Here is a 27,629-nt window from a genome sequence, read left to right on the forward strand (position 1 = left end):
TAAGCTTTTCTTAGTAAATGTGCTAACACAGGCTTAGGTACTTTTTGATAAATCATCACAAAAATGATGTGATTAATATTTAATTTCCTTTGTGATTCAGAGATTCAGTCTTCAAGTGGGCTGCTGCGACTATGTGCTGTCCTCTGGAGTAAAGCAGTTATAGTGAGAGTGTGGTCTTCTGTACTTAAATTAATTTAGAAATAGTACTGCATTTTATATTAAAGAGAAATAAGGGTTCTTGAATGAATAGCTGCAGGAAGCCAGAGATATAATCAACTGTACTCTATGGACTCATAATAGTATAGTATAGTATAGCATAGCATAGCATAGCATAGCATAGTATAGCATAGCATAACATAGCATAGCATAGCATGGCATAGCATAGCATGGCATAGTATAGCATAGTGTAGTATAGTAGAATATAGAATAGAATAGAATAGAATAGAATAGAATAGAATAGAATAGAGCAGAATTAACCAGGTTGGAAAAGACCTTCGAGATCATCAAGTAAGACAATGAAGACAAAAAAAATCTCATGATTCATAAAAAACGTGCTTAAATGCTGCTGAATGATTTAAGGCCAGAATAACAAATCACTATGATGCAATTTATGGCTTCAGGTAATGGGCGGTCAAACATGTATTACTAGCTGACTCAAATTTGATTTGACTGAAAGATAAAACTCCACTACATGAATCATATTAACTGAAAGTCTCTGCTTTACGTTTCTCACTGATGGCACCCTGGGGAGGCAACTTTCTTTGCATTTCACATCCAATTTGAGCACATCATTGATGAAAAGATGGCTAAATTTGTGCATTGTTTTGTAATAAAACATCTAGCAAATTGTTTATCTGATCAATGGAGAATGCAGTCTCAAGCTGTTCAGGGCTAATGTGCTCATTGCACCTAAATAGTAAGTTATTGACTGTCAGAGGGACCTGGGAATTTCTAAACTCATTTCAAATCTCCTGAATGAGAACAACATATTGCATCAGAATAGGAGGTTGTATGAAATTGACTCTGCCAGCTAAATTCTCTCTGAAATCGAATAGATGTGAGTAGAGGACACTAAGCACTTAGCAGGAAATGTTCAGCTTCTCATATGATTAGGTTGTAAAGGACAGAAAAGGTTCTCATTCTTACCTCACTTAGGCAGGCTTTATGCTACTGTAATTCCACTAGCTTTATTCAACAAAGTCCTGCAGCGTAAGAGGAAAAGTCATGTGATATGTGTGTTATATAGGAAGTCAGAGAATCGTAGAACTGTTAGGGTTGGAAGGGACTTCTAGTTCTAACTCCCCTGCCATGGGTAGGGACACCTCACAATAGATCAGGTTGCTCAGAGCCACTCCAGCCTGGCCTTAAAACCCTCCAGGGATGGAGCTTCCACCACCTCCCTGGGCAACCTGTGACAGTGTCTCACCACATGTGTCTCACATTCTGAAATGTTATTTTCAGAAATGTAGTGAGACATATTGGTGGCTGGGGCAGGGTAGAACTACTCCTTCCCAGGTAGGAAGCAACTAGGGCCTCCTCAGAACCAAAGCCACGTGGAGATGTCTTCACTTCAGGCTAGAGCTGAGCCAGCCCTGAGGGTAGCTGGGTGGATGTGGTAGAGAGCCTTCCTATGAAGGAGGAAGCTATGAAGGTAGGGCAGATAAGATTTTTTCCCTCCTGGCCTGATATCTGTTTTATATTGGAGCTGCCGTTCATCTGAAGTTCATCTAGCCTCACTCCTGGCCCTACACCAATGCAGAGCCATCTTAGTTATGCACCATTCCTCCTTCTTTCTTTTTTTTGTTATTATTTTCCTAAAAAGTGAAGTGCATAAAATTGGCTAAGAATGGTTTTCACAAGAAGCAAAACTTTAGAAAGTCTGTTTTTAATGAGCAAGGCTCCTGTCTCTACAAGTCTGGCTTCATTTACTGTGGATGTGAGAGAGAATGAATCGAGAATAATTTATTTTTTTTTTTTTTTTACTAGAAATCCATAATCTGCCACAGAAATTACTCACAGACAGAAGGAGATGCAAAATAAAGTGGTTGGTGGATATTTTGTAGTGTAAGGAGAGTATGCTTGCTTTCTTTGCAGCCCATGGGTTTAGGACCAAACAAAACTGGGCTCCTTCTGCATAGGAACTGGTAAAAGAGTGGAAAAGAGGTGTAAAGTGCATGTACTAGGGAAGAACCTTCACTGCTGAGATGTAGGATATTCCAAGGTGAGTGCTCCCTGTTCTGTTGTTGAAGCTGCTCTGCAGTGAACAATAGATTTCAATGTTGTTTTGCCCACAGGGAAGCAGAGCGCTGCAGGCTGCTGACTGAAGTGTCCATCTGAGACCCAGAAGCAATAGGTTCCCATTCTCTTCTTCCCGATAACTACTACAGTTAAGTAATAAAATTATTATATTTACTTTATTCAGCCAAAAATATGCCATTGTATTGTTGTAATTTCATTTTGTTTGGCTGAAACTGGCTGTTCTACTAACATGACACAAATCATTCTTCCAGGAGCAGATAAGGCTGTCTTATGCTTAAAACATGTAGCAGTGAAAGGAAACTCAGTTTGGTCCCCATCAGTGATCATCAGTACTACAGAGGCCAGAAGGAAAAAGGTACTCCTTTTCTCTTGTCTGAGTTTTGGAAGTTACATGGTCCAAGACCTGCCCAGTGCTTGAATGTGAGACCTAGGAAGTCACAGATAGCAGAGGAACAAACCAAAGAATGCTGCTTTGTTGCTTGGTGAATCTTAGGTCAAAGAAGCTGAACCAGTAGATAGATAATTTGACACTCCATTATGGCTTATGGAATTCTAGGGAGGAGAGAGTTGTCACCCAGGTACTGACCCTGGTTTTAAGGATGTCTTCCAAATCATATTTTTTTGGCAGAATTTGTCACTAATTTTATCCTCCCGTCCCTCTCACCCCTGCCTCCCTGAGGGTAACTGGGTGGATGTGATACAGAGCCCTCCTGTGAAGGAGGAAGCTATGAAGGTAGGGCAGATAACATTTTTTCCCTCCTGGCCTGGTGTCTGTTTTATGTTGGAATTTATCTTCAGGAAAACAGAGGTTTTCAGAGGATCTTAGAGATCACATTTGTCAGGGTGCAAAGAAATTATCTTTAAAGAACTCGCTGCTTAGATATATCTGACTTAAAAAGAAGAAGAAAAAAAAAAAAAACAAAACCAAAACCCCAAACAAAACCAATAAATGTGCTAAATGAACACAAAGATTTTGAATTTTTGTCAAAGTGAGAAACAATAGTAGTTTGGATTTATCTTTTTCTTGATTCCAAAGACTGTTAGTATGATGACTTTATTCTAATATTGGCATTTACTGTCAGCAAAGAAAGGATATCAATGAAAAATTGCACTGAGCAAAATAAAGCAAGGAAAATGAGGGAAGATATTCACGTTGAGCAGCCCTTTGTTATTTCTGTGCTGTTTTCATCATCTCGAAAGTAATGACTCCCCATTGTCTGAAAAAAATGTACAGATCTGTATGTGGTGGTTTAAGCCTTAACTGGGAGTTAAGAGCTCAGATGGGGGCAAGGCTGAGAATCTCTCCCCTGCTCCCAACTCCTCCCTCCCAACAGAGTGAGGGAAAAAAATGGAAAGGAGCAAATCCACCAAACAATAATTTGGAGTTGGCTTGGAAGTAGGGAGGTAAAGAATTTTCTTTAAACAATATATATATATATATATATGTAAAACAATAACAGCTAAGGTTCACAAGGGCAAGGAACAAGGATGGATGGGAGGGGGACAAAGAAGAATACAAAACCAGTTTCTCTCTGAAGAGGCGTGGAGGCAGAAGGGAGAAGGATCAGGAGCGGGAAGGCAGCTGCAGTAGCTCTCATCCAGGAGAGGCAGGAGCCAAAAGAGTGCTAATGACTCCAATGCCTTCCCTTTTATGCCCTAGCTGGGCAGGGAGTGGGGAGTGGAACAGACTCAGTTTTCCAGGGGGAAAATGCCCTGCAGGGAGGGCAAAGCACTTGCAAGCTCTCCCCCCTGTTTTCAGAATGGATGTTAACCCACCACACTGTAGATGACAGCCAAAGCAGCAGAAACCTGAATTTACCATTTTTTATTAAAAAATACTTTCCTTATGTCCTTGTGTTTTCCTGAAATGTGCTCATTTTGGTTTTGTGCAAATGAGAAGAGAGCTCTTTATATGTAACACAAAATCATTCTGTCTCAAGAATTCTTGAGCATTCATTACCAGTATTAGAAACTTGAAGGATTATTTTTACATGCCTGACCAAGAACACTGATTTTCTACCAGAGCACTAACAAATGCTTAATTAATATTGCTGTTGCATTAAAATCAGTGTGGTGATCATGTTTTGGTAATCAGGTGTGGGTAAGTGGCCTTAAGAAAGAAAATTATCCTTATGTATTACTAGATTATAGAAGTCACATTCTTAATTATAGCTAGATCCAGAGCAGAACCTTTCTTGTTCAACAACTGGGTAGTTTTCCATCGGGGCAGTCCCAAGCACTGCTATAGGCTGGGCAGTGACTGGATTGAGAGCAGCCCTGAAGAAAAGGACTTGGGGGTGCTGGTGGATGAGAAGCTCAACATGAGCCACCAGTGTGCACTTACAGCCCAGAAAGCCAATCACATCCTGGGCTGCATCAAGAGAAGCATAGCCAGCAGATTGAGGGAGGAGATTCTCCCCCTCTACTCCATTCTGGTGAGACCCCACCTGGAGTACTGCATCCACTTTTGGAGCCCCTATTACAGGAAGGATCTGGAGGTGCTGGATTATGTCAAGAGAAAGGCCATGAGGATGATCAGAGGGCTGGAGCTCCTCTCCTATGAGGACAGATTGAGAGAGTTGAGGCTGTTCAGTCTGGAGAAGAGAAGGCTCTGAGGAGACCTAATTGTGACCTTCCAGTATCTGAAGGGGGCTTACAAGAAAGCTGGGGAGAGACTTTTTAGGGTGTCAGGTAGTGATAGGACTAGGGGGAATGGAACAAAATTAGGAATGGGTAGATTCAGATTGGATGTTAGGAAGAAGTTATTCATCATGAGGGTGGTGAGACACTGGAACAGGTTGCCCAGGGAGGTGGTGGAAGCCTCATGCCTGGAGGTTTTTAAGGCCAGGCTGGATGTGGCTGTGAGCAACCTGGCCATGTCAGGGGGGCTGGAACTAGATGATCCTTGAGGTTCCTTCCAACCCTAATAGTTCTATGATTCTATGATTCTAAGTCTGACAGATGACATCTTCAGAGCCTTTTCCTCACCTGGAGTAACTAAAGTAAAAACTAAAGCACAAGTGTGGGTAGCTCAGGGGACTGACAATTGTGTCATTGTTATTATTAATTCCCAAATGCCCAACCAAAATTCTAGTTATTTTTGGGAAAATTGGGTTGGGATTTGAAATCTCTTGTTATCAGAGCAAATCTAATCCTAATCTGATTCCTTGGGGGCTTTTTCTGTCCATTAACACAGTCATTACTAGGCAAATGTTGTGTTACCAGGTGGTACAATGGTGATTCTTGGACTATTACTCTGTTCTTCCTAAACATTTTATGTATCTGTTTTTTCTAGCTATGAAGCACAGTAAGTGATAACAAAGATATTCAATCTCATCACCAAAGAAGGCCATGAAGATGATCAAAGGGCTGGAGAAAAACTGGAGTGAGATCTTTTCCACCTGGAGAAGAAGAGGGTCACAGGAAACCCCATCATAGTATTCCAGTACTTAAAATGTGGCCACAGACTGGATGGAGGCTCTCTCTTCACATGGAGACACATGGAGAGGACAAAGGGCAACAGAAGAGGTTTCATTTTAAGACAGATCTTAAGCTATCTTGCTTTTATGGAGTTGTGGAAACAATCTGGTACTCCGTATGACTTCACAGTTTGATGCCTTCCTAAACCCATTCAATCAAACTCTCTTCTCAGTAAGTTTCTTTAGACCTATCAACACACATGTTCGTTTGTAACCTCTTTGGCCCAGCTCCTTCTAGTCTCTGCTTTGCTTTGAATAACCTTTCCACCCACAGTTCCTAGAAAGAAAACTGTGATTTGGGTCTAACATTATTTAGGAATTTATTCTTAAAAATATGAGAGAAAATATGTTCATAGCAGATCATAGAATCATAGAATCTGTAAGGTTGGAAAAGACCTCAAAGATCATAAAGTCCAACCTGTCACCCAACACCTCATGACTACTAAACCATGGCACCAAGTGCCACATCCAATCTCCTCTTCAACACCTGCAGGGACGGTGATAATGGCACCTCCCTGGGCAGCACATTCCAATGGCCAACGACTTTTTCTGTGAAGAACTTTCTCCTCACCTCAAGCCTAAACTTCCCCTGGCACAGTTTGAGACTGTGTCCTCTTTTTTGGTGCTGTTTGGCTGGGAGAAGAGACCCCAAGCAGTCTACAACCTCCCTTCAGGTAGTTGTAGAGAACAATAAGGTCTCCCCTGAGCCTCCTCTTCTCCAGGCTAAATAATCCCAGCTCTCTCAGCCTCTCCTCATAGGGCTTGTGCTCGAGGCTTCTCCCCAGTCTCGTTACCCTTCTCTGGACATGTTCAAGAGTTTCAGTGTCCTTCTTATACTGAAGGGCCCAGAACTGGACACAGTACTCAAGGTGTCGCCTAAGCAGTGCTGAGTACAGGGGCACAATGACCACTCTTGTTAACAGATTTTGGATCTGATCTTTAATTAGAGGTTACCATAACTACATTGTTTGATCCTGGGTTGTTGTTTTGGTTTTGGGTGGGGCTTTTTGCTTGTGCTCTGTTTGTTTTGTTGTTTTTTTTTTTTTTTCCCCTGACAAAAGTGTTCTCTGAGTTGTGGACATAATTTGTGGAATACTTCAGGTCTGAGTGCATGTGTATTAGATGGACTATAAGTTTGTAAAGGAGAAAAATCGTCCTTTCCAAATTACATTGGCAATTATGCTGTTCTTGTGAAAGTTATTTGAAAAGTTGACATTTGTGATGAACTTTATAGTCAACCTTTCAACATGAGCCTACTGACAGTGAACATCTATTGGTTTGTCTATGGACAGTTGAGTCATAGTGCAAGTGTGTAAATAAGGAAATAACTGAATTAGTCCATAAGTCACGACTGAACAGACTTCATAATGAGATAACTCTAGACCTTCAGGATGTGGTGAACTACATATAGAGAGGTGCAGTGTTATCTCATTACAACACACATTTTACTAAAGAATATCATGCTCTGAGGCATAGATTTATACTGCAACACATCCCTGCCTCAGGCCTGTTTTGAGATACAAGGTGAAAGGACAAGTAGCTTTAAAACTTGAAAAGCAGACTCCTTTTACAGTAGCTGGGTATATAACATGCTGTTATATTCAATGGCTTATTGAGTGTGTTAATTGCAAGCAATAAGGCTGAAAAAATTATGTTCTAATGAATAGCTTCTCCTGCAACCAATGCTATCTGAAGTATTTTCAGAAAGCAGACGGAAACTCCAAGAAAATAAATTCCAATTGCATTTGGAGACTCAAATGTCTGCTGTTATAAAGTCGCTGCTATATTACTATGGCATATTCAGTCAGTTAGAGCAGCAGCTTAAATGCTGCTGCTTTTCTTCTCGTGAAGAGAGAGGTTACCAAATACAGTTGTCCAGTCTACTTAATCTCTGCTGAGGATAAATCTGTGGCAGCCACCTCTTCAAGGAATGAAGAGTTTAATGCTGTGATTTGATTGGTCTCTATTTTTAGTGTGGTGTAAATCTAAGGTAGCCCAGTAAAATTATTGAAGTGCTGTCTGTAAAATCAACTGCTGTGACAGAGCATCAAATCTGCAATGGGAAACTCTCCCTCCCTTGAAATAAAGGTGAATCTATTAGAAGCTGATCTTGGTGCTGGAGGAATTTCACCCACAGCTATGTTACTAGAAATTATAATGGTTACAATGAGCTATAAAAGTAACTCTCAAAGTTGTGATCAGGGATTCATGACAAAATAAATCTTGAGTGCTTCATTCAGCAGGAAAGAAAAAAAATAACAGAATAATTTTTGAATTTGAGGACTGCAAAGTAGGAGTGACTAATAGTGGTTCAAAGAAGAGAAATCTGGTAGAAGATAAAGGTAATGAGGTCATCACAATCAAAGAGGAGGTGGTCAGTGACCTGCTACGCCACTTAGATGCACACAGATTTATGGGGGTTAATGGGTTACCCCCAAGAACACTAAAAGAGTTGGGAGATGTGCTCGCCAAGCCACTTTCCATTATTACCAGAAGTCCTGGCTATCTAGGGAGGTCCCAGTGGACTGGAAGGTAGCAAATGTGACACCCATCTACAAGAAAGGCCAAAAGAAAGATCTGGGGAACTGTAGGCCTGTCAGTCTGACCTTGGTGCCAGGGAAAGTCATGGAACAGATGGTCTTGACTACCATTATGCACTATATAGAGGACAACCAGGGAATCAGGCTCAGTCAGCATGGGTTTATGGAAGAGAAGTCCTACTTGAGGAACCTGATCTTCTTCTATGACAAGATAACCTGCTTAATGGCTGTGAATATTATCTACCTGGACTTCTGTAAAGCCTTTGACACTGTTTCTCATGGAATTCTCATGAAACAGCTGGTGCTCATGACTTGGATGAGCACATGCTCTGCTGGATAAAACACTGACTGGACAGTCTGGTCCAAAGAGTGGAGTTAAATCCAGCTGGTGGCCAGTCACAAGTGATGTTCCTCAGGGCTCAGTGTTAGGAATACTTCTGTTTAACATCTTTATCAGTGGTATTGATTAGGACTTAGAGTGCACCATTAGTAAATTTGCAAATGACACCAAATTAGGTGGGAACATTGACCTGCTTGAAGGTAGGGAAGCTCTACAGGGAGACTTAGATTATAGAGACTTAGAATGGGATGAAGTCAATGATTCAACAAGGCCATGTGCCAGGTCCTGCACTTGGGTCACAACAACCCCATGCAACACTACAGGCTTGGGGAAGTGTGGCTGGAAAGCTGTCTGGCAGAAAGGGACCTGGGGGTGCTAATCAACAGGCAACTGAATATGAGCAAGCAGTGTGCCCAGGTTGCAAAGAAAGCAAATGGCATCCTGGCTTCTATCAGAAATGGTGTAACCAGTGGGTGTAGGGAAGTGATGGTTCCTCTGTACTCGGCACTGGTGAGGCCACACCTTGAGTAATGTGTTTGTTTTTGGGCACCTCAACACAAGAAAGGTACTAGAGATGGTGCAAAGAAGAGCAATTAAGCTGGTGAAGGGCTGGGAGAATACACCTTAAAAGGAGTGGCTGAGGGAACTGGGATTGTTTGGTTTGAGGAAGAGGGGGCTAAGGGGAGATCTAGTCACCCTCTACAATTACCTGAGAGGACAGTATAGAAAGGTAGGTGCTGGTCTCTTCTTAGAGGTAATTAGTGATAGGACAAGAGGGAAAGGCCTCAAGCTGCACAGGGGCAGGCTTAGGTTAGATATTAGGAAGCAAAAAATCACTGATAGCGTGGTCAGGCATTGGATGCTGCTGGATGTATTTAAAGGTCGTTTACATGTGGCACTTAGTGATATGGTTTAGTGGCGAACTTAATAGAGTAGGGATAACGGTTGGACCTGATGATCTCAAGGGTCTCTTCCAACCTTAATGATTCTATGATTCTGTAATTTGTTATTATTTCTCTGCTTGTATTACTCTGGCATGGAGTGACCCAAAGGGTGTTGCACAAAGAAATTGTGTCCTAAAGAACTTCAGGCCAACATTATAAAGAAGGTCTGGCTAGGGACCTGACAAACTTAATTGATGAGGGCAAATGCATGGTAGACATCATAACACTAATTTTACAGTTGCTGTAGTGGGCTTCCCATAGGTCATCTCTGTGTACTTCATGGCTGGCCTGATCACAGAACACTCACTGTGCTAAAAAGATGTGCCATAAATAACGTGTATTGAATAAGTAATAATGTGGTGGGGGAATTTATATCTACTTTCTCAATGGCTGTCTTGCCCTCGCCTTTGGGGATGGTATTTTATCTCCATTTTCAGTAAGGATGGTAATAATTTAATTTGGGAGTTGTATTGAGATTGCTCTTAATCTCTGTATCAACCTCATTGTGATCTGACTTTATTGTTTCTTTATGTGGCTGAAAAGTCTTTTATTATTTGGTCTCATCATTGTTGCTGTATTTTGCTCATTTTAATTCTGTGGGCACTCCTCTCGACTTCTGAGACATGACATTCTTCCTTGACCAGTTGCCTTTTTTCATTTCCTTACAGTCTTTCCATACTGGACAAATAATGAACAGCAAAGAACAATGAAATCATCAAGGCTGAGGCTTTCTCCTCAGAAGGATTCTGGAAGAGCCCTGAACGTCAGGGAACAGCATGACGAAACATAAAAAATCACAGATAAGTTTCTGTTGACGTTCTTTCACTGTTACAAATAAGCTGCCATGAGGCAAAGAGAAACCTGACAAAGGGTAGCTGGAAAATTTATTTATTCCTACTGGGGGAAATGGGGATGTCACACTTCTTCTTTCAGTCTTTTTCTGAGCAAAATTGCAGTCAAGGTATATGGTTCAATTTCCGCTATAGAAATAGAAATCAATTGTCAAATTAAAAACTTTCCGATTAGCACAAAATTATTTTCCCTAAGTTTTCTGGTTTGCTACGTTGTCTGCATTAGAATTTCCCCCTCACTTTCAACATCTCCTGTCACTGATTCCAGACATTATGCAGCTACAGGGAGAGTGGAAGCAAAGGAGAATGGAAAAACAGAGGGTAAGTTTTCTTGCATTCGCAGGCTTTCTCTCCCAGAATATTTTCTATTACTGCATTAAATAGCAGAAACCTAAGTCTTAACAAAGAAGTGTAGAGGAGGAAAAAAAAAAGAAGAAATGAGAAAATTGAAGTGATTGCTTTTGTCAATCCTTGGGAAAAATGTGATAATTGAAAAAAAAATTCAGGCAGAACAATGCTCATCTTTGATGGTCTTATTTCTCTGGATGAGTCTCTTATATTGACTTAATGATATCCACTGGAATTGAAACAACAGTGTCTACACAAGGGACTTAGCCTGCTTAATTGCATCAGTTGAAAGTGATTCATTTTTTCTGTTTTATTTTTTTTTTGGCAGAGACAAACATAGGGAGATAGGGAAAAAAATGGCTATTTTCATGTGGTGAAATAAAAGGAGGAAGCAAAGCAAACAACTTATGGCACTGAAATGCCATATTATTATATCTAGGAAACCATGACCAAAAGATGCTAATTTGTCTCAACTCACTCACTGTGAGGGCTCCCTTTGATCCTCCTGCCTTTCTTAAATTGTGATGTTCTCACATTTTAATGCAGTATCATTTGACATTGAGATGCAGGGAAAATTGTCCAGTAAACAGCTTTCTTGTACTGATTTGGAGCTTGTGAGAAAGATTATAGCATGAGCTGGAGCCTGCCACAGGAGAAATGGATTATTACTCTGGGAACACTTACATCAAGGAGGGCCCTTTTACAGCTGAAAGAGGCAACCTTTTACAAAGAGCTGTGTTCTGTGAACTCCTTGTCAGCTTGCTGAAAGTGCTAACTCACAGCATACGGGTCACTCCTCCCTAGAAGTATGCGAGAAAAACCTTAGCCTGCTATTTGTGACTTCTTCTCCTCAAATTTAAAGATGTTTTCTACAAAATGACATCAAAGAAAAAGAAAACACCTAAAAATCAAATTTAATGAGACAGATGGTTTAGGGAGGCATAAGAAAAGGGGTGGCTTAAAAGACATTGCTCTGCTCACAGTAGGTTAAGCTTTCAACAAACCAGCCTGTGTGATTTGGATAAAACGGGAGTGGTGGCATTTTCCAACTGAATTCACGTGCTGATAAAACTCAGAGCTGTGTAACAAGGATCTCCCTGAGTTTCCCCACCCTGAAATCCTGCTTTTCTCCCTATCAGTTTCAGTGCTACGATAAAATTAAAAGCCTCCCAAGGGAACAATTTTAAATTTTGTTTTTGAGGGATTTTTCTTTTTCTTTCTGGTTTTTTTTTTTTTTTATTTTATTTTAAGTCAAAGAGAACTACAGAATAAATTATTACAAGGACATTTAAAAGGATTTCATTTCCTTGAGCATACATATGCATTCTGCTGCAGCATGTCCTCTCCCTCCCAGTGTAGCCATTGATCCACAGCTTTTATAATGAACTCTAATAACAACTCTATTACTGCACGGCTCCTGATTGGCTCAGACACCCACAAAATTAGCTACAAAGAAGCCAGCTTGTCAATATTAATTCCGCCACAGAGATTACTTGTTATGGTAGAACAAAGGTGTTTTGGCTCGAGCTGAACAACTTAACTCCTTGTCTCATAAAATTTAAGCTGCTATTGATCGCCTTCCTCTATTGTGCTGAAGGATTAAAAAACACACAGGCCCGTGCGCGCACACACGCAGTCAGACAGCAGCACGCTGGATCACTCTGATGCATTCCCCTAAACCGCAAGCCGCCCCCTTCTCTTCCCTTCCCTTTCTCTCCCCTCCCTGTCTGCTAAGAATCATTCAGTAACATGAAGCAAATTAAATCAATGAATTCATCCTAGCAGATGGGTGCTTTAACAGTCAGTTAGCCTTTAGATAATTGAGGCGTTGACTCCGGAATCATAAAATGGATGGCTCGTTTGTACATTTTACTGAAATAGATCACCGAGGTTAAATAAATGAAATCCCATTTGTCAGGCAGTAATAAATGGCCTCCCCTTCTGCAAACAGCTCTGTTTGGCCTAATAAATACAGGGATGTTACAGTGCTCCTCCCTTGATAGGGTTATGGCTTAATGAAATGGTCTTTCCTCTGCTTGTTTTTGCCTCCTCCTGCACCGTGTGATAAGTAGCGAACCAACGAAGCTTGTAATTACAATCTTACAGAGAACCCAGCCAATCTGTATATAAATCTCACCATCCAATTACAAGATGTAATAATTTTGCAGTCAAGCTGGTAATGAGGTCTAATACTCATGCATGTGATAATCCCCCCTGGATGCTGACTCTATCAGATGTTAGCTTTGTAATTATACTGGCAGAAAATCATTATTTCATGTTCAGCAGAAAAATGAGGTTGGTGGGAAGTTAATTTTCTCTATGCTCTGTGAAGCATAGACAAAATTTTAATGATTTAATCATTATGGTTATCCCTTTTGCAATTGACCCACGTTACTTCTGTAGAAACATTGGCACATTTAAAAGTCCCTGTTACCCGATAAAGCTTGCCAGGTATGCAGCTTTTAATGTAAGAATAACCGTATACAATTAAACTATTAACCTGCTTGATAGGGGAAAAATCCATAGTTTTTATGTTTTCATTATTTACACATGGGATCCAAAGGAATGTTTCTGTCCAGTCCACACTGTGATAAAAAAAGACTCTTAAAGAAAGAAAAAAGAAAAATGCTATAATTAGGATGTAAGCTCTCGGAGCAAAACAGCAGGTTCACAGTGTTCACAATGGTATTTTAGCAGCTCAGTAATCTTTTGTTCCTTTCCAGTGTAGGAGACATTCATGAGATGTTATACCTCTACACAAAGAGTTTATGATGCATAATCAGCATTTTCACAAGCAATAGTTTAAAGGAATAGACTGTGATACATATTTTTAATTTTTTTTTCTGTTCTTAATTTTATTTTATTTTATTTTTTTGTTACTTCAGTTTGTCCAGCCCACAAAGTGGAAGGATGTGAAATAAGAGAGAAGGGAAAGTGAGAAAATAGCAGCACAAACAAAAAGTACAGGGAAGTAAGCAGGCAGGGAATAATTGCATATTGAAAATTTAGGGCAACTAAAGATATTTAACACTAAATTACCCCCCCCCCTCCCCCCCCAAAAAAAAAAGTTAATGGAAATATCACCAAATTCTTTTGAGCTAGGACTTCATCAAAAGATTGGAAGACATGTAGTACTTAAAACACTTCCAAAATCACTTAGGTTTGTAAGCTTAATTCTGCTATTTCTAACTTTTGATTCTGTGCCATAATCATAGACTCAAAGAATTGTTAGGGTTGGAAGGGACCTCAAGGATCATCGAGTTTCAATCGCCCTGCCATGGGCAGGGACACCTCACACTACATCAGGTTGCTCAGAGTCACATCCAGCCTGGCCTTCAAAACCTCCAGGGATGGAGCTTCCACCACCTCCCTGGGCAACCTCTGACAGTGTCTCACCACACAGCATGTCTCACATTCTGAAATGTTGTTTTCAGAAATGTGTGAGACATATTGGTGGCTGGGGCAGGGTAGAACCACTCCCTCCCAGGTAGGAAGTGACTAAGGCCTCCTCAGAACCAAAGCTATGTGGAGATGTCTTCATTTCAGGCTAGAGCTGATCCAGCCCTGAGGGTAGCTGGGTGGATGTGGTAGAGAGCCTTTCTGTGAAGGAGGAAGCTATGAAGGTAGGGCACCACCCTCATAGTGAAGAACTTCTTCCTAACATCCAATCTGAATCTAATAATTTCTACTTTTATTCCATTCCCCCCAGTCCTATCACTACCTGACACCCTAAAAAGTCCCTCCCCAGCTTTCTTGTAGGCCCCCTTCAGATACTGGAAGGCCACAATAAGGTCTCCTTGGAGCCTTCTCTTCTCCAGACTGAACATCCCCAACTCCCTCAGTCTGTCCTCATAGGAGAGGAGCTCCAGCCCTCCAGTAAACATTCATTTACTGGCTGATATCACATATCTATATGCATGTATATGTGGGTATGAATGTATATGTACATAAATATGTGTATATACACTCTGTGTCTCAAAGTCAGACATTTAAAAAAAGTTAATTGAATTTTATCTTCTGGAAATTTCTTTATACTTCCTTTTGAAAAAGCAGCAAAATTAGGACCTGTGTTATGTTTCAGCTGATGGCTTTCAGGTAGGCTTTACCTGGTATACCTGGAAGCTTACCAAACCAGAATCCAATAAGTAAAAGTTACCCTCATATTTGATTCCTGTTAGGCTTACAAGGAGACTTTTGTCTGAAGGCAAAAGCAGTTACATGCAATGGCCAGAGTCTGATCTGCAGATAGGTAGAAATCTTCTGAGCCCTTGAGATGAGGCTGGTTGCATTTAACTTCAGATTTGGCCTTTCACACCCTGAGTGAGCCATCTGAAGCCCCTTTACAGTCAGTGAGTGCACCAGAACTGACGCATCAAATGAAGTTCTCCCAGGCAACCAGAAGCAGAACAAGAGGACGCAGTCTCAAGCTGCACCAGAGGAAGTTTAGACTTGAAGTGAGGAGAAAGTTCTTCACAGAAAGAATTGTTGGCCATTCGATTGTGCTGCCCAAGGAGGTGCTGGAGTCACGGTCCCTGGAGGTGTTCAAATAGGGATTGGATGTGGCACTTGGCGCCATGGTTTAGTAGTCATGAGGTGTTGGGTGACAGGTTGGACTTGATGATCTTTGAGGTCTTTTCCAAACTTATTGATTCTATGGTTCTATGCTCTACTTTTGGGTCAGGTGGTCTCTATCCAAGAATTGACTTTTTATCCATCCATTGACTAGAAAAAGTAAATATACTGGTAGTTCAGATGTTGATGACTACACTGTAGCCCTCAAAGCTTAGTTGAAATAAATTCTACCCTTACCTCCTTTATGGATCCAGCCTAAAGTGGCTCTGGAGAAGGCCTGGGGTCTATCATGTATTATGTATTAAACTCTTAATCTAGTGATATAAAAAAGGCAACTTGACAGACACGAATCCTGATCTAATTATAGTTCCCAGCCTTAAAACAGGATTATTTTTTAATGAGTCCTGTAACTCAAAGCACATATATATTTAGACAATTTATCAAACCTCTTAAGAAGAAAATCCTGACATTAGTTATGGCAATTCCACTGGTACTCCATACATTTTCTTCCTGCAGGATGGTGATGAGGAATGCAGATAACCTAAAATTAATTAAGTTATTAAGAAGCAATGAAGACTAAGGGACTTGAAGAGGAACATAATACACCAGTCAAATGGACAGTCATTTGCTGACAAACCTATTGTGTGTAACATGTGGAGTAATTTGAAATACTTAATGCCTTACTGGAGACAAAATATATATATTATTTTTTTCTGAATTTGTAGAAAGATGAGGGTGTTATTGCAGCAGCTGAGTACAAAGTAATAAAAAATGAAAATAAAATATTATACTAAGAGCAACATGGAAAATAAACTATGAAATGCCATTTAAGTCAAAGGCCTTTCCTTTTCTGGAAGATTGCATTCCTTTCATGCCATGTCAGTCAGGGTTGATGTCTTACACAAATGTCATCATGAGTTTGCCATGTTTTGAAGGAGAAGGGTTGGATTTATATGTATTCTTGAAGTGATGGGTTTGGGTAATGTTTCTACATTTCCTTAAAAAGAAAAAAAAAATACATATATAGAGTTCTATCAGTTTGTTCCATAAACAGTAGTGCTGGTGAAATGTGGCTTCCTGAAGATGAGTGTCCTGCACTTTTTGCTTTCTTGCCTTTCAGAGACCCTCCTTTTCTTCATATGCCCTCATCTGCTTGACCCAATCATCCATTTGGTAGGCAAGTAGTAGAGTGCACAACAGCCAGTTTGAAGCAATGTGTTTGCTGAATAGATGGAAAGTGTGCATCTGTTGTCAAGCCAGCCATTTGTGATCCTGCAGAATGGGTATGGGCACAGGTGCTTAGCTGTATTTTTCTGGGAATGGAGTATGCAAAACTGATCAAATTGGCTTTTCTGTCTGAAATATATTTTTACTATTACACAGATACTTTTGTGCAAGACACTAAGATGTAGAGATAAACCTGTTGTTTTGAACTCATGTCATGAAAAGATCTTTGCTTTTTATTTAGCCAGCTAGACAGTTTTCTCACAGAGCTATAACCAGGATTAAATGTCAAGTAAGTTATACTGCTGGCTACAGAGTAGCTGGACAAGACTGTATTTTTGTAGCATAATTTGAGTTACAGACTATAGTTGGAGAGACTGGGAGATCCTTGGTTAGGAAATTCAATTTAAATCCCATAGAAAAAATTAAGTATTGCATAGGTATGGTAATGTTCTAGAGGGTGGATGTTGGTTATACTGTTTTCATTTTCCACATGCAGTGTTGAAGAGGTGAACTTGTCTTGCAGGACTGTAAGCCAGTCTTTGCTACTCAGCAAGTTATAAGAAGCAGACCTAGTATCTCAGCTTCTCACCTAAATTCAGCAGAATGTTTTTATCTCATCTTAATCTCTGAAAATAACACAGAAATTATGCAGACAGTGGTTGTATCTAAAATCCAATATATCTGTGCATTTTCATAGAGCCTGCAGCAATGGTTGTTGTGTGGTCTAGCCTTTGGATCTCTCAGAGCTTTCTGATGATTCTGATTACACAGAGGGACATGTCTGGAAGACTCACAGTTCCTGAGGTTATACACACCACTTGGTAGGTGAACTGTGTGTAAATCTGGGGCCTAGTTTGTTAATCTGGAGGTCATTCATTGAGAGAGCAAACCTACACAAACAAGAGGCTGTGACTGAGTCCTAGGATGTGACAAAATAGCAGCTAGAGAGGTTGTCCCCTTCTTAGTTGTCTTAGCGCAGTCTCTGCCTGCATTCCCTAATGCTGACTCACCCTTCCCCAACTTGACAGCTCTGGCATTTTCCTTGAGTGCCACAAATCTCAAGTGTCAGGCAATGATCTTCCCTTAGTCACATCTAGACATGTTCACCTCCTGTTTCAATATGGGCTTCACCTATAAAACAGTGTAGAGGAAGTCCCTGCTCATCCACTTTGCAGAGGGAGTGGTGTCTGGACTTTGCCTTGCACATCCACTTTGTGTTACAGTTCTCTTTCTGGGGCCTAACTGCAGCCAAGCCACAGAGGTGGAAACTTGGCATTGAAAATTCTGGAGACTCTCTGTGAGGCAGCCTTTGATTTTTGTATGGGTTTACAAGAGATCAGCATAATTCTGTTTGAGCATAGAATCAGAATTATTTTGGTTGGAAAAGACTTCCAAGATCATCAGGCCCAAACATTATCTAACTCTACTAAGTCTGGTGGTAAACTATATCCCTTAACATCTCATCTTTGCATCTTTTGAACACCTCCAAGGATGATGACTCAGCTACCCCCTGGGGAGCTTATTCCAGAGTTTGATAACCCTTTCAGTGAAGAATTTTCTTCTAATAGCTGATCTAAACCTCACCTGGCACAGCTTGAAGCCATGTCCTCTTGTTCTATCACCTGTTACCAGGGAGAGGAGATCACTGTGCATTTCTCTACAACTTCCTTTCTGGCAGGTGTAGAGGGCAATGTGGTCTCCTCCAGCTTCCTCTTCTTCAGGCTAAACAATCCCAGTTCCCTCAGCTGCTACTCATAAGACTTGTGCTCTAGACCCTTCACCAGCTTTGTTGCCCTTCTCTGCACCCACTCCAGCACCTCAACATTCTTTTTGTAGAGAGGGACTCAAAACTGAACATGATACTCAATGTGCGGACTCACCAGTGCTGAGTACGTGAGGACAATGGCTTCTCTGGTCTTGCTTGTCACACTATTCCTGATACAGGCCAGGATGCTGTTGGCCTTCTTGGTCACCTGAGCACACAACTGGCTCATATTCATCTGGCTGTAGATCAACACCTTTAGGTCTGGGAGGAATGGCTGCCACACCAAAAAGCTGTGCTGCAATTCAGCATGACCTGGACTGGAGAGTAGGGTGGAAGTAATCTAATTTAATTCAATGAGGGAAAATATAGAGGCCTGAATCTGGAACAGAATGACCCCATCTATTAGTACAGGTTGAGGGATGACCTGCTGGAGAGCAGGTCTGGGAGAAGAACCTGGGACCATGGGCCTATGATGTGCCCTTACAGCCAAGAAGGCCAATGGCATCCTGGGATGCATGAAGAAGAGAGTGGCCTGCAGGTAGAGGGAGGCTCTCCTCCTACTCTATTCTGCCCTGGTGAGGCCTCATCTAGAATACTGCATCAAATTCTGGGCTCCCCAGTTGAAGAAGGAACTACTGGAGAGAATCCATCAGAGAGCTACTAAGATGATTAGGGGACTGGAACATCTGCCTTAGGAGAGGAGGCTGATAGAACTGAGTCTGTTTAGCCTGAAGGAGACTGACTGTGGGATCTTATTAATTTTTGTAAACATCTAAAGGGAGAGAGTCAGAAGGATGGCGCCAGACTCTTCTCAGTGGTGTCCAGTGACATGATGATGGGCAGTGGACACAAACTGGAACACAGCATGTTCCGTGTAAACATAGGGGGAAAGAATTCTTCACTTTGAGTGGCAGAGCACTGGAACAGACTGCCCAGAGACTGTGGAGTCTCTGAAGGCATTCAAAATGCTCCAGGATCTGTTCCTGTGTGATTTATTCTAGGTGATCCTGATCTAGCAGGGGGCTTGAAGTGAATGGTCTTCAGAGGTCCTTTCCAACCCCTACCATTCTGTGAGTCCTGGGGAACACAACTAGTGACTGTGTTTAATTCTGTTCACCAAAACTTCCTGGGCCAGGAAATCCAGACAGTTTTTTTACCCAGTGAGTTGTGCCCATGTCCAAGCCATGAGCAGCTACTCTCTCCAGGAGGATGCTGAGGAAGACAGCATCAAATGCGTTACTGAAGTCCAGGTAGACAACATCCATAGCCTTTTCTTCATCCACTAAGCAGGTTACCTTGTTGTAGATGGATGGTTCATTGAGCAGGATTATATATTCCACTGAACAAATCCAATCCTTAAAAGAATTTCCAGGTTCAGCCATGATTTCATTGGGAATCTTTTGACAGCTGAACCCAATGAAACTGAATATAAAATTCCTAATGTATTTTGTGCAGCAAATAGGCAATCCTTTTGTGATGTGAGATGATACCAGCGCCTCATATGAAGGGTTTAATTTATAAAAAGGCACTAGCTCTTAGTAGTTGCTAGGTAACCTTGACCTTTTCCCAAAGGCTATGCTCTGCCAAGGAAGGTGTTTCAGCAGAGGTAATGATTCTGTCTGGGGCTTAGCCAACATGTTGATAGTAACTTATTCTGCAGAGAATTTGAGAGGATGCAGTTTTGGACCAAACGGTCATCTTCCACCCATCCTACTCTTCCATTCATATTTATCTTTTCTTTAAAAAGTCAAAAATGGAGGAACAAAACTCCTCTAATTTGCCCATGAAACCTTGTTACTACAGTTGCGAGAACTACCTGTCCTCCTCTGCAGCCTGGGAACTTCAAATGTGAATGACTGTTTTCGGCCTGTGACAAAGTATAGTTGTGAAGCCTTCTCCTCAGAGCAATAAATTGAAAGAAATAATGGGGAAAATAAAAAGGAATATGTCCATTTCCAAGGTGACAGGGTGGTTATTGAAAGCTGGGTTCTTTAGAACGAGTCAGAACTTCAGAAAGCAATTAATTTTTAAGTAAGGTTTATTTTTGTCTCTGATTATACGTCAGCATTTAATCTTCTGTGTTGGGGTCATAGAATCATAGAACAGCAGGTTGGAAGGGACCTCAAGGATCATCTAGTCAAGCCTCTCTTTCTAAGTTGGATTTTTTTGTTTGTTCTCAGCAAGATCACTTCTAAGAGTTATTTCTTCATTGCCTCTGTGTTTTGTTGCCTTTTTTTTTTTTTTTTAAGAGAAAAGGAAAAAAAGACATTTGAAAATATGCGTATTTTCCACATGCACACCCAGATGATTTGCAAGTTGATGAGACAACTTTAATGACAAGTAGGATATTTAGTTCTGTGACTAAAAAAATTACCACCTTTAAAATAAAAAACCAAAAAAAGGTAGAGAAAGGTGCATAGACTGCATCCTTATGGGCCAGGGTAACTTACATGACAACTTGTTAAATCGATTTTATGCTTCTTTTAGATCTGCTATTCAGGGTGTTTTTTTTTAAGTGCAGATACCATGGCAACCCCCTCTCTCATATGGAATGTATGCTTCTTTAGAGATAAAGAGCAAGTACATGCAAAGATGGAACTTTTTTCCCTTTTTCCCCCATTTTTATTTTTTTTTAGATATATTCACACTTCTCTGGGTGAAAAATATATGCCACACAAACACAAAGCTTTTCTTCCAGCTGCACTGTATTTTTCTTAAGCAATCACATTGTGGACAGTGCAGCTAATTGATCTTGAGCTTATTTCAGAAATAAAATAGGACAGTGCACCCTATACTGCCCTGCTCTGTATGTGCATGTATGTGTATGTATATGTATATAAATGCAGCTAAAGAATTACTCAGATCTCCACGTTTGTTTTAGTGTAAAATAACTCCTTAAACACTGACACTGATGTCTATAATTTTGATTATTTTTTTGAATCATTCCTTAATGGTAAGAATGTAGCAGAACTATTTGCTTTTGTTGAGTTTTTATGAAGGAGCTGCACAGCTAGTAGGACTAATTATTTTGAGAAGAAAAGCTAAACCACAGCTGAAGTATCAGTTCTGAGAAAAAGCAAGAGGACCTGTATGTACATGGCAGTTATTAGTTGTCTGGATCAGAATTTTCAGAAGGGTGGCATTTTGGATTTGTCTATTAGCTTACTAAATAACTGACTTCACAGGAGTCTACTGGGGCACAGCATATTTGAAAATCTGGTCTCTTGTTCAAATTGTTTTAGAAAGAGTTGAATTTAGGTTGTGAGATATTGTTTCTATCCAAAACAAGAAAATTGATCAAGGAAATTGCCATTTCTTATCATCAATCCCTATTTCCTTCAGTATTCGACACTTGGGTTGGAGACAGGATTATAATTGAAATTTCAGCATCGTAATGGTCTTTTAAGTTTTGTATTCAGGCTTCGTTCTCTGATTAAAGACCTGAAATGCCAGTATTGTATCTACCAGTACAAGCTGCACACTCAATTCAGATTACTGAATGAGTTGGTTTAAGAGAGAAATTAAAACATTTTTTTTTTCAGGGTTTAAATGCACACTACTGAATCCGGAACCCTTGCTGTTCTGAACCTCAGTTTCAGCATTCCCACCCACAAAACCCAACCAATTACTCTCTTGTGTAATCCTGTGGATTATACAGATAACTCACATGCTTGGAGCACTGAAGGAAGGCAAGATGTAGGGTCTGTTGTGCTTTTTCCATCTTAAACATCATTAGTACTGGCATTTGAGTGTATTCTAAAATGTCATTACTTATATCAAGCAAACACACATGAATCATCCATCTCATATTTAAAGACTTGATTTTACTTAATTTTTGACACACGCACTACTGTTTGAGTGCTGTTACTCACTTCCATCTGCCTTTGTTGTGGTAGCATTTTCACTTGCTGGCATTAAGTTTTGCCAGCTTATATTTTCATTGGAGGTGTTCAGGAGGAGACTTGATGTGGTGCATGGTGCCATGGTTTGGGTGTTTAGGTGGGTTGGATTGGTTGATGGGTTGGACACGATGATCTTGAAGGTCTCTTCCAACCTGGTGTATCCTATGTATTCTATTCTATGTATTACTTTTTACAAGCTTTAGCAGGTTTGAAAGTTTATTTTGGGTTTTTTATCAGTTTGCAAATGTCTAAAACTGGTCTATCAAATATGCTTGTGGCTGCAAATCTCACAGGATAAGACTTTACTGGCTACAAATAATAAATAGAAATGCAGGCTTTTCTTCACACATTTCTGCTGGCATTAACTCCCATTAAAATAGGAATACCTTTGATGGTGTTAGAATGTACACCAGTCATCCAAGCATCAAATGAATTCACAATGATGAATTAATTAATTAAATTAAAAGAAAATTAATTAATTAAAATAATGAAACAATGAAAATTGCTATTAAAAAGTTAATTCTGTATCTTTGGATTATAAATAAGCCTCTGTTCATGTTTAGTGGAACTGGGTACCGGAGTTCATGTTCACAATGATTTTCCTATGTTGAAATCAATTTGCCTGGACCAACCACTTATGCTTTAACAAGAAAGTAATGTGATGGTGAGAAAAACCATGGCATATTGGGATGTTCCTCTGAGTGCTATTCCCTGAGGCAGCTGCTGGAGAGTATTGAAGGGAGGCTAAATCAACATTGCTTACTTCCCCCCCCCCCCAGCCCTTTTTTTCCCAGAGACCAAATGTGCAACCTCTGTAATGCAAATTACATTTAAGCAGCTCTGAGGACTGAATATGGATTGGTGTTTTGGTGAGCCTGAATCTCTCTATGTGGTCAGAGAACAGTTTGTCTCTATGTTACATGGCCAATCGTGACTTTATTTGTATATAAAAAAAAGCAAAGAGTCTGGTTTGTAGTTCTTAATGACAGATCTGAATTAATTTATTAATTTCAGTTTAGTTTTAATGAAACGGCTACTTGCAAAGTGAGTAGCAGTGCTGAAAACCAAGATAACTGAAAAACTCTAACAGAGACATGTGAAGGGTTAACTTTAGTCAAAATACACTCATTAAAATACACTCCAAACAAACACATTATATATGTAGATGGCACACCTTGTAGCTTCCCAGCTCTGAGTTAATCACTGACTGGAAATATTAAAAACTGTATTTTACAAATGCTTTCAAATAATGATACCTTCAGGACAATAAATGAATTACAGAAATCTGAAGGTCTCAGAGGCCTATTTGTTAGGTATCTGCAATTAGTAGGAGTGAATTTTGTAATGCATATATTAGGAGTGCTAAATAGACGGTAAATAGTATGGGAAAAACGTTTTTTATTGATGCATTGTAGTGAATATTCAGGAATTAACAATCAAATTAAGGTGCATATATGGAATGGTGGATATATTTCTCTTCTACTTTAAAAAAACCCTTTTTTTTTTTTTTTCTGGCTTTAGTTTTTCACTTGTGGAAAACATCTTGTTGCAGTTTTTGCACACACTGAAAAAAACCAAAACAATCAGGTTAAAGACATTTCCCTGAATTAAGCTTTTATTATTTTATTTAAGAGCCATGATAATATTTTATTAATTGTAGTTGTGTGTAAAGATTTTTGATTTTTTATTTGTGCTCAAAAAAATTATTTATGCATTAAAAAAAACACATTCTCAAATGATACCTTTATTTCCTCCTCATACAGAAATTCTAGATAACAGACTAAATAAGCTCATAGCTCTAGATTTGAGGCAAGCAATTCTAAGTACAGGTTTCACGTGAAAAACCTTTCAGCAAATTGCCTGATGAACCTGGCTTATTTTCATCTTGGCACTACTGCAAAAACCTCATATGATTGTACTTTATTTTTGAGGAAAGACCCAGAAGTCATTAAAAAACATCCCAAAAACTGAAATCCTACCACCACCACCACCAAAAAATGCTTCTGAAGAAGTTTTGCATTAAGATGTGCACATGACACAAACTAGAGCAATTTCTTCCCTTTATTTCCCTGAGGCTTCGGGTGTGGGGAGGAGGGGGGAACAACACGATGACAAAAAAACACCCAACACAACCCAAAACCAAACCCACCAAACACCCCAAAAGAAACAACACTTAGCATAAAATACAGACTGAAGTCACCCCAAAAAGTACATTTTTTTCAGAACTTGCCAAGTGCAAGGTTCTGATAGCTTCTTCTTTCTTTTTTTTGCCTTTATCTGCTGTTACATATTTTGTAAAAGGTAATTCTCAGTAACACAAATTACACAGGATATGCTTAGTACGTTCAATTCAAATGCTGTTTTAGTCTATTAAATGTAAAATGTGTTAACTGAAAATGGAACATACCAATAACAACAATTTAATTATCCAACACATTGTATTTTTAATAGCAGTAAATAGCAGCTTGAAATATTTCTTCTTTCAGGGCAAGCGTCATTTTTACATAGAAACCTGAATTAGCAAACTCGATTTAGGAAACCCTCATGAAAAACCTCCCAAAAAAGGTACAAGTTCCCATTAACTGTCATTTAAATGTTGCCAATCAAATATGTTTGCATCTGATACTGATGCCATGTGCAATTTATTTAGTTAAAGTTTCAGTCACACATGAAAAGTTTTGCAGATGGTGTCTTTTCTCGTCTGTTTTTTTTCCCCCCTCAATTCCACCCCAAACTTCAGCTCGTACTCTCTCGACCCCCCAGTTTGATTTCTTCTTCTTCTAAAAATATAGATCTAATCAGCAGCATGTTTAACAAGAAAGGATCTTTTATGTATTCGGTGTTAGGACAAGGGAAGCATCGCTGTAGATCACTAGAATAAACAACTCAGGCTGATTCAATTACAATGCCTGGGCCAGGCTTTTATCTGCTGGTGACATCATTTCAATCAAAATGTAAAATAATACAATCCAATAGATGCAAGGAGGAGAGATAGGACACAGACTGCTGCACTTAGTCATTTAATAAAAAAAAGTGGAAGAAAGCTCTTTGTGACAGGCTGCTAGGACTTCCATTTCCAAAACTCTATTACCTTGTATAATAGTATTCAAAAGAATCGAATGCAGGAAATTGTCTATTACTTTTTATTAGTAGAAGCTGTTATGTAGGATACAGCCTACTGCACTGTTTTTCCTTTGTTCCTTTAATTAACCAAAGCATGAAATCCTTCTATTGGCAAGCACTTGTTCCAAAGCCTCTGTTCCCTTCTGTTTTTACTGAAAAGGTGTTTTTTCCCCTTTTCTTCTATTCTTTATTGTGAATGTCTTTTTCTCCCCCCCCCCCCCCCTTTTTTTTTTTATACTAAAAAAGTAATTTTTTTCCAAGTCACTGTAATCTAAAGTCTATCAGTCACCTTAATGGGCTAGGAGAGGGTAGAATGCAGATACAGTTCCATAGTCACAGGACATTTCTTAAAAGAAAGTTTCACATTTGAGCTGTGAGGAAGAGTCAGATTGTACCATGGGTAGTCTGGTGCCAATCTTCGGACCATTTCACTTGCCAGCAAAAATTCGGTTTTGTTACTTAGTTTATTATGATAGAAAAAAAAGATGAATTGTTACATATTGATTGGATAACTATGTGGTGCAAAGAAACATATTCTTCCTCCAGGCCATATTCTTGACCCTATAAGATTGTCGGTGAGATCACAGGACAGGAGTGTGTGCATACCATCAGTCTGGCCATCCTACAGAATTCTCTTAAATTTTATCAGAGGTAAAGCTAGTAAATCAAATTCCACTGAGGAGTAATTTCAGTGACTTACATATAATATAAGAGGAAGCTGGTATGAAGGGTAGAGCACTAATATACCTTTGGAGATAACATATTTAATTGATTTTAATGATTGATTACATATATAATTCTGGTTCACTGCTATTAGGTTCATAAAGGTCATGATTTCTATGGCTAAATTGTGATATTAGGTACTGAACAGGATCTCACTGAAGGCAAGCAATGACTACTACAACAATCACCTTCCCACCATGCTTTCCATTTTAGGGCGCATTATGATGAAGGTGGCCAAGAAGGCCAATGGCATCCTGGCCTGGATCAGGAATAGCGTGGCCAGCAGGAGCAGGGAAGTCATTCTGCCCCTGTACTCATCACTGATTAGGCCACACCTTGAGTCCTGTGTCCAGTTCTGGGCTCCTCAATTGAAGAAGGACATTAAGACACTTGAATGTGTCCAGAGAAGGGCAACAAGGGTGGGGACAGGCCTCGAGCACAAGCCCTATGACGAGAGGCTGAGGGAGCTGGGGTTGTTTAACCTGGATAGAAGGAGACTCAGAGGAGACCTTATTGCTCTCCACAGCTTCCTGAAAGGAGGTTGTAGCCAGGTGGGGGTTGGTCTTCTCTCCCAGGCAACCAGTGTAAGAACAAGAGGACACAGTCTCAGGCTGCACCAGGGGAAGTTTAAGCTCAAGGTGAGGAGACAGTTCTTTACAGAAAGAGTAATTTGCCATTGGAATGTGCTGCCCAGGGAGGTGGTGGAGTCACTGTCCCTGGAAGTGTTCAAAAAAGGATTGATTGTGGCACTTGGAGCCATGGTTTAGTTGTCATGAGGTGTTAGGTATTAGGTAATAGGCTGGACTTGATAGTCTCTCTTCCAACCTGGTTGATTCTATGATTCTCTTCTGTGAAGCAAACTGAGTCAAATGGCTAACTGCAGATGTTGTCTAAAGAGACATAACTCCTGAAAATAATTCTATCAACATTTTCTTTACTAATGTAATGATTTGCTCTTCTTTAAAATTTACCAGTAGAAAATAGACATGAAGAGGTCTGAGAGCCTTGACAGTCTCTAGACCTATTGACTCTATTGTATTTTAACAACAAAGTGGTGGTAGAGAGAAAATAAAAGGGTTGCTTCTATGAGAAGTTTCTATAATCCTCCCTTATGTACAATGGAGCCAATGCCAATTGGCTTCAGGACAGACCTGCTGCTGGCCAAGTCTGAGTGGTATTGGTTTAATAGTGATAGTGCTTCTGTGATAACATGTTTCAGAAGTGTGTGTGTGTGTGGTGGTGGTGGTGGAATGCTCAAGAGCATTAAGTGTCAGAGAAGAGAGGAATGAAATATGTGAGAGAAAACTTTGCAGACACCAAGGTCAGTGAAGAAGGAGGGGGAGGAGGTGCTTCAGGCACCAAGGCAAAAATTCACCTATAGTTTGTGGTGAAAACCATGGGGAGGCAGGCTGTAACCCTGTGGCCCAGGGAGGTTATAGTGGAGCAGATCCACCTGCAGCCCATAGAGGACCCCATGCCAGAGCAGGTGGGTGCTCAAAGAAAGCTGTGACTCTCTGGGGCCCCTGGGGGGAAGCCAGACTGAAGAAGTCAGTTCC

General features: G+C 40.1%; 1 long non-coding RNA gene across 3 annotated transcripts in view; it reads left to right on the forward strand.

The window, feature by feature from the left end:
- Positions 1 to 2,212: 2,212 nt before the first annotated feature.
- Positions 2,213 to 27,629, forward strand: part of LOC137445611 (uncharacterized) — a 43,069-nt gene continuing 17,652 nt past the window's right edge. The window contains exons 1-6 of one of the 3 annotated variants that reach the window (XR_010988440.1): positions 2,213 to 2,386; positions 2,511 to 2,614; positions 5,555 to 5,910; positions 10,231 to 10,734; positions 16,454 to 16,616; positions 17,258 to 17,376. This is a non-coding gene — a long non-coding RNA (uncharacterized lncRNA). Of the gene's footprint in view, positions 2,387 to 2,510; positions 2,615 to 5,554; positions 5,911 to 10,230; positions 10,735 to 15,849; positions 16,275 to 16,453; positions 16,617 to 17,257; positions 17,377 to 27,629 lie in introns of those variants that run through there. The other 2 variants (XR_010988439.1, XR_010988441.1) reach the window with 2 other exon arrangements.

This window comes from Melanerpes formicivorus, unplaced genomic scaffold, assembly GCF_026170545.1.
Source record: "Melanerpes formicivorus ecotype bairdi unplaced genomic scaffold, bMelFor1.0.p_v2 SCAF_15, whole genome shotgun sequence".
NCBI classification, from domain to species: Eukaryota; Metazoa; Chordata; class Aves; order Piciformes; family Picidae; genus Melanerpes; species Melanerpes formicivorus.